At 38.4% G+C, this 13,472-nt stretch overlaps 1 protein-coding gene across 4 annotated transcripts in view; it reads left to right on the top strand.

Moving 5' to 3' along the window:
- The window catches only part of SORCS2 (sortilin related VPS10 domain containing receptor 2), a 564,009-nt gene that overhangs the window by 147,006 nt on the left and 403,531 nt on the right, over nucleotides 1-13,472 (top strand). The window lies entirely within an intron of this gene.

The following is a 13,472-nucleotide window of genomic DNA, read 5'->3' on the forward strand; positions in this document are numbered from 1 at the left end:
TTTCAGGACATTTGGAGTTTAAAGGCTCTCTATGCTCCACCTTTTTTTTTTTTTTTTTTTTTGACAATGTTAATACATTTAGTTAGGAGAGAAATGTCAGAAATATCACTGTTTCTATTAAAACTAATGTCCCTGCATGATGCTATAGACAAGCTGATACTCGCAGTAATCTTGAAGTAATAAGTTGTCTTGGGTAATGTTCTTCCCTTTGCCCTCGATCCCACTCCAGCATCGCGTTCTTTATAGCCCCTGTGGATGTGCGTGGCTGCTGTGAGCTGGATGCAGGCAGGCTGTACTGCGACCACAGACATGCTCTGATTTTTTTTTTTATATGGAAGATATATGTCTCTTGAGGATTTTTGTGGGCAAAGAAGTTCAGTTGCTGGAAAATGAAGGATAGTCATGCCAAGGACAAACCAAAGTAGCTTTATCATCTTACAGCATGGAGCTTTTTATTTGCAGAGGAAAATAGTGTATTGTGGTTTGGGTTAGTCTGGATCTGTGGCTTGGAAGGGTTGACTTGAACTTCTCCGAGTCCATGTTGTTGAGTAGTATCCTGCTCAGGCTTGCCTGTTTTCCTAATTCCCTTTTGAAATGCAGTTGTAGTGATTTCTTAACTTTGGGGTTTGCAATCTTTCTGCCAAACTTATTGCATGGATGGTGAACTTTCAGCTGTGAAATTCTGCATGAAGGGTGTTGCAGGAACACAAAAACCTGAGCTAATTTCCCCTCAGTTTTCTCCTCCCCCTGGAAAAAAAAAAGGATGAAAGGCTTTTCTTAGAGCATCTCTAATGAGTTGTTCAGATTCTACATCTCCCTCTGCATCTCACAATCAAGAGTAAGTGGTCAGGACTGATTTTACCTTAATATGAAATATCTGTGTTTCCAGAAGAAAGGAGAATCTTGAATTTACTTAAATTCATTGGGAGCTCTAAGTAATTCAAGACACAGCACATCCCATGTAGATCTGATAGCTGAACTGTATATCAGAGAAATACAATTAAATGTAATAAAATTTAGATTTGAATCACAGTTTTTCCTCAATGTAACCCTAAAGTAAGTGCCTTACATTAATATTTACAATAGATATCAATCATTGCAATTAGTAATAATGCTAATGAGACAGAAGCAAAATAGTAACCTTACTAAAATTCTCACTGCAATAATGTAATGACTCAGACATTTGAAGTGAAAATGAATACAATGATTACATTTGAAAAATATTTTTTTTGAGTATTTTTCCTAAAAAGACTCCTTATAGTTTGATTTGTCACTAAGGTTTACAGTAACCTGTAGTGGAAATGCAGAGCTTCATTAAAATAAATAGAGATCAGGAGAAAGAACACCTGGAAGATCTGGTCTTGTAGCAGACTCCTGCTGGAGCAAGTTTTGTTATCATTTCACTGGGGTTTCGTGTCTTGAAATCTAAATATCATTTTGCATAACCTAAAGTCATTAGGAATTAAGAATATTTATGGTAAACATAAAATACATGACAATACTATCAGATGTAGTATTCATAGCATCAGGTGTGGCAAATATGTAGTGATCAAAATAGTGAGTTTTCAGGTACTTCCCCTACTTTTCTAATCAAAACAGCACTATAAAGTAAAAGTACTTAATTTCATATTGCTGTTATGATCTTTCTGCTAACTCAGACAGTAAAAGACCATAAATACTTCTCACCACATCTTAGCCTAGGAATGCACATTTAAAAATGGATTCTTAGTAGTTTTTATGGTTTTCTGTATTATCCAGCCAAGAATCCTCTGTTCTGATCCTGATTATTTTCAAGCTGCGATCACGTAAGCCATAATGATAATGAAAGATATTTTGATCTCTAAGAAAATATCATAAACAAGAGAGTAGAAAATTATTTCAGTGCTGTCTTGGGCTTTGCAAGCTTAACAATGTGACGCATCTTATGACTGCAATATTTGCAAAAACACTTTGTCTCACAGTTTCTTTCCCAGCTTTTCATTTAGACAGTCTTCCCATCTTCTTTTTTTCTCTCCATTTCAGACTTTCTTAATTGGTACAAGACCTAGTGCACAAAAATCTCATCTGAATGCATCATACAGAATCTACCTGGCTGTAGCAGAAATGTCTGTCCCGTTTTTTTTTGTTTGTTTGTTTGTTTGTTTTAATTTTAAATCGTTACTATAGTAAATAAAGGGTCCCTTCTGTTTACATCATAGGGGTTGCGTACAAAGAAATGAATTGGCTTCTGTCTGTCAGTTGTAAACCTGTCTTTTCCATTACTAAGAATATATTTTCTGTAGAAACAACTGCTACAGTTGCCTGATCCTGTTGGCTGTCTACTTGTGGTAAGTGTGGAGAAGTACAGTTTGCAAAATTCTATGTAAACTGGGATTTTTGAGCCACTGCTCTTGGTTCTTTGCTATCAAGAATCTCCATTATTCCTTGGTTTTGGAGAAATTTCCCCTCCATCTCCTCATTTTGGTGTTTACAGTCTTAGAGGATTTATTTTTTTTTTTTTTTCCCCCCTGTAACTATGCACTCTTTTTGTCTGGTCAAACTTCTGAGAAGGCCTGGTCAACGCTGCTTTTCCATCTCGCTACTGAGCACAATATTTGATCTTGAGGTTACCCTTCTAGAGAGATAGTGTGTTTTGTTCAGGTCATTAGCATGCTGAAATAATTGCTTATGGAATGAGAAAGAAGCCTGTACTCAGTCTTTGAGAGTTTTGGACTCATTTTTCCGATTGCATCCATGCAGGTAGAACTGTTTTTCTCCTGCAAGGTGAATATACAGGTTTGGTGGATTCCCTGGGCCCATGAAGATCGTTGATGAGAACTGCTGTCCCTTGGGTGCCTGTTTCATGGCCAGTATGGAAAGGTTGGCTTGGCTTTATCAACTGGTGAGTTTGCTGTATCTGAAAAAGCACGTTTTATGGCTAAGCAAAGACTGAGCAATCCAAAGTTATTTCCGTAAAATGAATTTCCTCTTCCCTCCTCTTCATGCCATCTCAGTTCATGGGTTAGAAACACTGGCATTAGGGTCCTGCAATATTGTTATATGTGCTGTATATACACTTTATATGGAATTAGCTAGACTTGTAAACATTTTGGGGCAGGGAACTTTTGGGCTTGATGTTTGTGCAGCATCTAGCACAGTGGGTTTAATTTAGAGACCTAAAGTGCAATATCATCATGAAAACTAATGGTCTGTTAAAGTTCAGGGGACAGCTTAAGCAAAACGAAATAAATATTTCTTTACCTATCTTGTACCAGACTTTAGGTTCACTGTCTTATCAGAAAATCTTTACATTTAAATAGCTCCGGATAAATCAAAAGGAGAAGATACAGAACAGTTATAGGGGAGACACAGGGCTCCATACTACTTTCCAGACTAACCATCCTGACTGTGTTCCCTGTCATTCTTATTTATTTTCACATACTGTGAGATCTCTTTCATCCTTCCTCAACAATTTGAAAATCAGTTACTTCCTTTTTTCTTCACAACACTTCTGAACTCCCAACCCATTGTTAGAGGCCTATCAGTGTTTTCTTGTCTTTAGGACAATTTTCCTTACTCTCGATTGGACTTTCATTGCTAACAAAGAATTTGACTGACCGGAGAAACTGTAATCATTTTCTTGCTGGTGGTTTGGAAGAGAAATTTCCAACACATTGAACAAAGCTAGTACCTATATGTACCTCATACTGAGGTTCCATAAAAATTCAGTCTTATTACTGCAAGCTTTTGTTTCCTGAAAGCTCCTGCGAGTTGTTCCTTCACAGGAGATGTTTTGGGACCTTAAACTTTATTTACATCTGGATATTGTGCCTGCAGACTTACCAAAGAAAGATACTGACTGATTAAAAGTAGTCTTTTTGTATTCCAGTTGAAGAATTCACCATCTGTGATCTATAATTAGACTTCTTACTAATTAGGTATAACAAAGCTACATAATGCCAAGTTTGAGGAAGAATTTGATAGAAATACAATGTAATATATGTCTGATTGTTTTATTGCTTAACTCTAAATAAAATGTTCCTCTCATGTCCTGGACATCCATAGTTTCCTACCTTTGTAGGTTCAAAAAATTCCTTTCAGTATTTCGTGACACTACGTTGGTTGCTATAGTGATACCAATTTCCTGTCTCAAATTATTGTACTTCAGAGGTACATGAGGCCTTTTAATCTTCTAAACACACACCCCCCCCTTCCAATTTCAGTCTTTGATTTTACAGATGCTCTTACTCAAGGACTGGAATTCTTATATTGTTGGTCTATTTTTTCCACTATCTGATGGAAACCAGAATAAATATATACTTTTCCCCCACAAGAATAATGAATATTCCTGCTGCTTTATTGGTAACCTCTCTGAACATTGCTCTATATCAAAGCCTTACAAAACTTATATTTAGTTTTGTTATGGGTCACTAAGCATAGGCTGTTCACCTTGACCAAATCAAGAACAGCTGCACCCAGTGAAGTGGAATTTCCACACTTATGAAAAGCAGCTTGTCAGACATCGTAGATGTTATGTTGAGCAAGGTGCTACTGAAGCCCAGTATGAGAAGTCCAGTTGGGCCAAGTGTCCATAATGTGGCTTGATGGGGACTGAACCCTGACTGAGACAGTTTGCTGTTTCTGTGATACGTGTAATAGAAAGAAACCATAAAGCAATATTAGCTGATCAATGTACTCTTTGTTAATCTGCATTTGACAAAATTTGTGTTGCAGTTTAATTTTCTGTAAGGATCAAGCATTTTCTGGGGGGTTGTCACTGTGCTGGGCATCTTCATATTGCTTTCCACTCTCTCTGTACATCCCTTTGAGGGCTGCTCTGATAATGGGTATGGCCTGTTGGTCTTTTGATGCAATATTCCCTATTGATTATATGGTCTAATTGCCTCTGGTTTTTGTTCTCCTTCTGCAGTATGACACTGCCACCATAACCTTGATCAGCATATGTGGAATTTGGTATGTTTTGTGAGATGTGTAGCCCTAAGCAGCCTCAGTTCAAAGGTCTGTATTGCTAAATGCTTTTTTTCTCAGGAATCACTCATACAGATGAATGATGCCACTTCTGATATTGATCACATCCTGAAAACTCTGTGGAATCAGACAGACTGCTAGAGTTTATAAGCAGCAGGAAAAAAATATTACTGAATAAGGTAAAAAGGAAAAGATTCCATGTGGGTTTACTGGATTTTCAAATGTGCAACAACAGCGTGGGGGAAGGTGCATATAGAAAACATTCAGGAAAAGGAAGGTATCTGTGTGTCTGGAAGCAAGTGATGTGTTTGTGTTTTAGTGGGTAATACATGCTAAAACTGAAGGAGAAATGGGAAATGTAGAAGACGGATTTGTATGGATCTTGGGATTAATTCATATCCCATGGAATTACACATGAATTAAGTAGGGTGGTAACGATGTTTGTTTAACTGAGAAGAAATGCACAGTATGCTCTTCTTTATTAATGTCTTTCTCATCGATATACATGCTATTCTACCCCATTTTCTTTCTAATTTAGGCTCTTTTCTGAATTCTGTTCCTTGAGTGGCTGTCTAGCATGGTGGATTTATGATGTTTGTTCAGCAACATTCCTACTTTCCTGAATTCAGTCCCACATGCGTTTAGCATAATCTTCGTTTGCACTTCCACTTGCTGCCTGCTTGTTTAGCTGCTTCTCCCAGGCCATTAGTTCAGTTCTGTTTTCTTGTGGGAAAAAAATTTCTTTCTGTGGTTGAAGTAATTAAGTCTCCTATGCTAAAATGATCTTTTCCAGGATACTTCAGACTTATTCTACTATCATTCCCTTGAAATCTATATGTGATGCTATGGACTGGTGATAGAAAAAACTTGGCTTCTCATGCTCATTTTCCAGACAATCGAAGTTTCTGTGGCTGAACTGGTTGGCAGCAGGTGGGTCCCAGAGCAGTAGCTGCACCACACCATTAGCAGCTATTTGCTTTGGCACCCAGAAACTTACTGTATGGTGTTGTCTTTTTTTAATTTGTATTACTGTTCTCGTGTAGCAACTGCTCGTTTCACTATCTGTTTTTAGCTGCCTGTGTGTGGGCATAAAACCCATGCAAGGATCACTGTACTGTGGTTGTAATAGCAGAAAATAGATGTATTTTCATCTGTCAAAAGATCTTTAGATCTTCTCAAGAAGTAGTGAACTGTGATTGTGCAGGGTGAAAAGGGTCTTGTGCTTTTTAACTTCTATATGATGACACAAGGGACAACTGTGTTTCTTTTTTCTTTTTCTGTTCCTTTTATTGATTCTGGGAATTCAAGGCTTGTCTGGCTCAGGGGAATCCACAGGATTTATCTTTTCTCTCTTTCTTTTGTACGTATTTGACTTCATACCAATAATTGGTTTAAAAGTATTTTTATTAGCTTTTTAACATTAATTGAATTGCAGTGCTAACTCTCCACTTCAGCTGCCAGTTTATGCTGTTAACCACCTCTCAGAAACTGGAAGAGTATTGTAGAACAAGCTAGGAAGATCAGGTCAACCAGCGTCAGAAAATTTTTAAACCTTTAATTTTTTTCTTTTAAAATTTGATGTGGGAATAGCAAACCTAGATTAAAAAATTATGTAAAATTAGTATTTCTCTAGTTGCAGACTAGGTAATAAGTCAGATCCAAGGTCAAGCCAGGACATCCAAGCAATGATTCAGAAACATCAGGGAATGGGAGTGGGAACAGGCACACCTATGACACAGCTCAGGCTAGGACCCTGTGCCAGAGCTGAAATTAAGATCCCAGGGCTGTGGACAAGAGGGTGCATGGGTTGGGGTCCATGGTGAGGCTGCCCAGGGCAAATAGGGCCTACTGGTGCTCTCAGGACCCTGGCACATTTAATTTTCTTAAAGCGTTACTGGGAAAATCTTATGGCCAAAGTGACTGTGACCATGTTAGAAGTGCCCAGTAGAGCTGAAAGGTGGATGGTGCTGACTATGTTGAGAATGAACTTGAGGAGCTTGTGATGAGTGAATGCTGGCTTTCAAATGGAGCAGTTATGAGGAAGAATGGAGAGGAGATAATATCGTTGCCACAGCGGGCTGGATGAAGACCACAGAGACCTATGATTCCAGTTCATGTCCTCTCTTACCAAAACTTCTTGTACAGTAGAGACACCTGGTAAGGGAAGAGGACAAGTATATTTCTTAACAGCTAAAAAGTTAATAATTATAAAGGAATTGTTCTGAAAATAATCAGTGGACTTACGTCACACTTGCTACAAAAGCCCGGCTTTCCAAAACATTTTTGTGCTTTTGATCTGTTAACTGCAGGTGATACTCATGTCGTATTCATATCAAAATATCCAATTTCAGACAGAAATCAAATACTTAAAATAATAAATAAATTGCTGGTATTACAATTTCTGTAAAAGATATGGGTGCAAAAAGAGATGACAGTGAAGAACCAAGGTCAAAAGTCAGTTTCTTACTACTATCTGACTAATAGTAAAAATATTTGGTATATTGAATCATTTGTCTTTCAAGTAGAAGACTCTTGTGGTAGGGGTGTATTTTGCACAATGCACTTGGCCTTCTGCCAACAGATAAGCACTCCAGATTGATACTAATGAAAGAAATATTAATGCACCGTAGCATGTCAATTATCTTGAAAAGGTCTCCAGCAACCATTTATCACTTAAATTTCATATCTTGTAGCTGAGGACCAAATTGTGTTACATGTTAGAATAGTTCTGCCAAATTTGATCCATCATTAACTTTAATTTGTTGATAATTTGAACATGAATTTTTATCTAAGTTATGCATCTTTGTCAACTTGATGGAAACATCCTGAATTGTCATGTTGTCATAGATGAGTGATGCTGTTTCCCAGTTGAGACTCAACTGTATTCTGAAATGACTTTAGGGATATATCCCCCCAGGAAAAAATCCTGAGGCCAATAACTTTATTTGTTGCATGGGGGGGAAATAAAAAAAAAAAAAAAAAAAGGAAAAAAAAAAAAAAGCTTTTATGACTTAAATTGGATTCTCCATTGCTGAATCATGCACAGAAACTTAGTTGTTTTTTCCTTCTTTAACCTCATCAGTATGATGGCTTTCATTGTTAGGGTTACCAGGCTTTCAAGCAAAGCAGAATTGTTATAAAGGGGAAAGGTAACACCAGAGTAAATTTTATTTATCTGCTAGGGGGTTTCCAGTGGATTGGGTTATATATCTCAGGTGCAAGAAAGCAAATGAATCCGTTGTAGAGGATGTGATGCAGTCACAAGCCTCAGCACTAAGGAACATTAACATCAGTTGCCTCAGACTTCAGATAAAGGCAGTACCCCATAGGGGTTTGACCAAGGAGAGTCAACACAAAAGCATCCTCCACTGTAATAATGGGGAATAGATATCCTTTGGCTAATGGAGTTTGTTGGACTTCTGCAGTATGGGGTGGCTACGCCTATTTACTAGTATGGGGTAAATGTGGCAGGCTGTGGAAATATGTATCTTTTTGTGTAATACTGGACCATTTCAAAGTTCATCAAGTTCTTTTCCCTGTACAAGGCATACTTTTTCTGATTGCTTTTTTAAAGTAAAATTCTTCACGGCTTGCAGAATTCTGGCCAGATGAAGCTCAGAGGAGGCTCATACATAGCAGGTTTTAGTTCCAGTTTAATATACTTCTGTAATGCACTTAGATACTGTTTTTAGGAGTGTGGTATGAGTGTTGAAGAAGCAGAATGAAAATCAAATAAAATGTATTTAAGCAGCCAGTAGTTAATTTAACAAGCTCAGGTGACACCTTCAGTTGATATGAATTAAAACCAGAATGAAAGAGACAACAGAGGGTTAAACACTGACTGTAGCTGTATGAAGCACCTTGGAAATGGGAGCAAAGCCTTGGTATTGTGAAGAAACAAATTTGTTTTCTTTCTGAAAAAGCTATGTCAGATCAGTATTCTCACCTATGTTTGAATGGACAATGCAAATGAATTCTTCATGCAAAGCTCAGGGTTGCTGCGTATGTTGTATTTGTGCCTGTGTTTGATTTAATTTACTATTCTGAGAATCTGTGGCAGTATGAAGGTCTTAAGTAGCCTTTCTCATCACTTGGTATAGTGATTAGAACCTTGCATTATAAGTCAAGAGATCATGATTGTAGTAATTTCTCCATTATCCAGGGTACTGGGAGATTGGCATAGGCTTTCGATAATGTACCTCATCCAGGATATGCTTGGAGTGCAATTTAAAGACCCTTGAATCACTGTACTGAGCTCCCCATGTTTCTGGAAAGGCTAATTATCTTAGGTTGTGAACATAAAATAACTCTGTTCTGCTTCTAGACAAAACCTGGGCAAGAAGCAGCAAAAATGAGTTGTTGCTGCACCTGAGCTAATAAACCTTAGCATGCTCTGCCGAGCGCTACATCCATAACCCTGTGCCGTTAATTGGTAGCTTGAATAATTTGACCACGTCTGGGCATAATTGACAGAGTTGCCAGCACTTTGAAACTTTGTCACGTTGTCCCAGCTTTACAGTGACCAGCAGTTGGTTGTCACTATCTCTATGAATTATTCTGACCCCACTGCAGTGGCTCTTGTGCGTAGGGTTATCTTTTGCCTCAGTGTATAAAGTCCTGGTGTCTGTCAAAGGCTGTTGTGCTGTGTACAGAGTGGAGACAGTTATATTTCTCAAGCACTGTTCTACATGAAAACCCGACTGTTTGTGTGGTTTTATGGTGGTATTTCTTTAGGGAACCATGATACATCATAGGGGAGTTCTTTTCTGCTTCTCTTAGCTTTTAAATCAGAGGGGCAGGGAAATTATAGCAGGCTGGGTTTAGAGAGCATGCTGCTAAGATGTAGGCTCAGTTATGGTGCTGTCACAAATGCATAAGTGTCAAGTCGCCTACACTACCTGGTGTTAACATCCCAGGACAGTTAATATATCTGTTACTAATTTCATGTTGCTTTAAAAGCACCATGATTCATTAGTGGTACATGAAGAAAACCACTCCAAGTAATATCTCAATTTGCCTGTTTTGCAGAAAATTGAGTGGTGCTCTGACAGTGGACATATGAACATCTCTTTATCTAACAGTAGTATAAAGATTTCTGATACATGTATCTTTCAGTGTCACAGATGGAGTCATGCACTTCACTTTCAAGAGAGAAGCAACAATGTATTTTATTGATATAAGTGAGTTAACAAAGTTGAATGGTCAATGTGACAGTGGTGTAACAAGATTCAATGGCAAGGTACACTTGATTATTTACTGAATAGAGGTCAGGGTCAGACAAAACTGTCAGGGAGACCCTCCCATTGAGTCATGAGGTTCAGAAAGGACAACCCTTGCTTTCTGAACTCCTCAGAGAGGAGTCTAAGTGCAGCTGGATCCAGTCCTAGTCCTAAAGTTGGTCAAAAGTTTATGTTTAAAGGATTATATATGCACAATCAATACTTTGTATCATTTAGCGAAGATTTCAAAGTTTCAGCATGCTTATTCCCAATTCACTTACTGTGTATCTGGTGCAATAAGGTTTCCTTCAACATTGAGGAGTAACCTTGAGAGGTGACCCTACTTGAGGCGAGATCCCAATGTGCAACCCGCTGCCATACAGGAGAGCTCAGTGGGCCCTGGGCTGTCCACTATTCATGGAGTAAGATGATTGACTTATAGTCATACTTGCATACCAGCTGTATTTCGGTTGGTGCATGCTCAACTAGCCCTCAACTGTTGAGCAAGATTTATAGACCTTAGCTATTGTGTTGTTATCTGTCTCCCCAGAGTCCAACTTAAACCAGATGCAGCCATTATGATCACTGCTGATGACTATTCTTTAAGTAGAAAAGGGTGGAGAGGGCAGGGAACACACCGCCACGCTTAATAAATGATAAGGGAAGCTTTCAAATTTTTGTAATAGTTTGTTATTTTTCTCTCTTCTTACATACATTCATGGTTCATGTAAGTTTGTTATTGACTCTGTTCATAGCCATTCCTGCCTTGGAGACTTTAAGAAAAAAGAAATTTAAAAAAAGAAATTTAAATGCCAGGGATCTTTGTTATCAGATTATAACACCATTAAGTTGGATCTAGGGATGGGGTCCATGACTGATAGCATGTCCAACATTTTCCACTGAATGGCAGATAACCTAGATGGCATCCGAAATACATGGCTGGATTTTGTAACACTGCATGATCCTGACTGGTCTGGTCAGAACTACACCTGTATAATTGCTCAATTGAGGATGGCTGGGGAGCAAATTCACCTGTATTTGTGGCTCTGCAGCAAGAAGATTGCTGTGAGGCTGTTCTCTGTCCCTGTGCCTGCCTTAGGTAAGAGAAATTTGACTTCTGGAGCTGCATAGCAGTGAACGGACTCTGACTGGGTTTGGATGCCTGTGAGCGGGTTGCCTTGGCACACAGTCCTGGGAAAAGCTTTTCCTGTGGGCTCTGGGCACGGCCCTGCATGCTCTCTTCCCCTTAGTCCCTGGGCTGTGCGATCCAACCGGACAGAAGCACGGTGGCCAGCACACTGTCGCTCTGTTCTTTCTGGGAGCCTGTTGCTTCTCCCAAGTCAGTGTGAATTGGAGATAAGAGTCCAGCTCCATGATCATTAATCCCAGACCAGGCGCTCCTTCATCATCCAGCAGCCCAAGTGTGATCTGGAGCAGCACTGTCAAATTAGCCAGGCAGCACAGCATGAAATCTGTGCTGGCTCCGTGCCTGATGCTGAAAGACAGATGTTACCTGATCCATAGGGGTGATTGGAACAGTGCAGGCAGATAATACCTAAGCCAACATAAAACTTGACAATAGAAAATTAACTTTTCAGCGTTTGCTTGTCAGGTTTAAACTGTCAGGGTGAGTTAATACTGAAGCAGTGGTTTGGTGTTTTCTTTAGGAGCCCGAGGGGTAGCTCTGTTGTAGTGTCAAGCTACAGCCTAACTCAGATTCAGCAGCTGTTTATGTGAAGCTGGTGGTGAAACCTTGAAAGAAAATGTGTGGTTAAATGTCTTCAACTGCCCTGAAACCTTACCATGAGAGAGGTTTGCACACAGTGAGCACTATAGCTCTTCCTAACCAGCAATTGGACTCAGTTTATCTTAATTTTAAAGTAAGCAATCTGAGCCTGTCTACCAGTGTGCCACCTGTATGCAATACCATTAAATGAAACCAACTGCAGATGAAGCACAGTTAGGCACATTGCTGAATACTTCATTTTTCTTTATTAGCTTTTTTTTTTTTTTTTAATTTTACTATTATTTTGATCTTGTTTCTATTTCTTTCTTCCTTTCCACAGTGGGAGAAGGAGATTACAGTAAAATGAGATTTTTCTTCACATTATCAGCTACATGATTTACAATTTTAAGGGCAATGTTTGTAGTCTAGAAATGTGTTAGATATTATCATAAAAGAAAGGAATGCTTGGAAATATGTCTTTCCACCAAAAGAAAGAATAGCAGCAGTGCATATTATGCTCTTTTGTGAGGAAAATCTGGTTGTAAATTGGTGCAAATTATTTACACAATTCTAAGGCCTGCTTAATAACTTACAGCTAGTTAATACTCTCACTTCCAAATCCTGATCAGCTGCAATGAACCATTGTTTCAACAGATAACTTTACAGTCTGCAGAACTTGCTAGAAAGTCGTCTCTGTGAGATAGAGGTACATAGCAGAATCTCACCAGTGCAGATAATTTGTGTAAATGTTAAGGCTTATTCTTTACTGAATTAGTTCATTGTCTAGGCTGAAACTACATCGACTATCAGAACATTGTCTTAAGGATATAATTTTGTCTTAAAGAATGAGTAGAGGAAGGACTCCTTTTCATGGTGTAGTGTACTCTTGCAAAATTACAACCATTGAGGGGAGATTTCTTGCTTTAACACATCTGGCATTAGCTTCTTGGAGACAGGCTATGGTTAACTTTTTTCTACTGTGCCTTACATTACTTTGTATTTACCAAATGTTACCACAGTAGAATATATCATATTATTTGAGATTCTTTTAAAATATAATCTGTAGTTACGCTGAATGGATAGATGACTTTTTAAAGTGGACAGATGACTTTTTAAAGTTTTTTTTGAAGCTACCAATGCTTTCTGTTTAAAATGAAATGATCTGTTTCAGAAAAGGAGATGCAGCTTTAACAAGATATAGGGGGTTTGATATATTCATGTAGAATTTAATAGGACTTATTCTGATGCATCACAATGGACTGTATAAGTGATCACATTCATGTAACAGCACATATTCATATAACACTGGCTGAGTCTGTAGAGAAGGAAAGAAAAAGGAATCAGACCAGCCAATTTCAGTTTTGTGGAAAGAATTTTCTCTTAACTGCAACTGCCAGTCTTATTCTTTCACAATGAGACATTCTTAGAAGCAGAAATTCATTGGTGTAATGAACATACATTCATCCTTGTGGGGGCGAGAATTAGGTGCTGAAATGAAGTGCCTGTTTTAAAAAAAAAAAAATAAAAAAAAATAGCCCATGACACCTCTGACATTTACA

This window comes from Tyto alba, unplaced genomic scaffold (assembly GCF_018691265.1).
Source record: "Tyto alba isolate M040663 unplaced genomic scaffold, T.alba_DEE_v4.0 Super-Scaffold_6, whole genome shotgun sequence".
Taxonomy (NCBI): domain Eukaryota; kingdom Metazoa; phylum Chordata; class Aves; order Strigiformes; family Tytonidae; genus Tyto; species Tyto alba.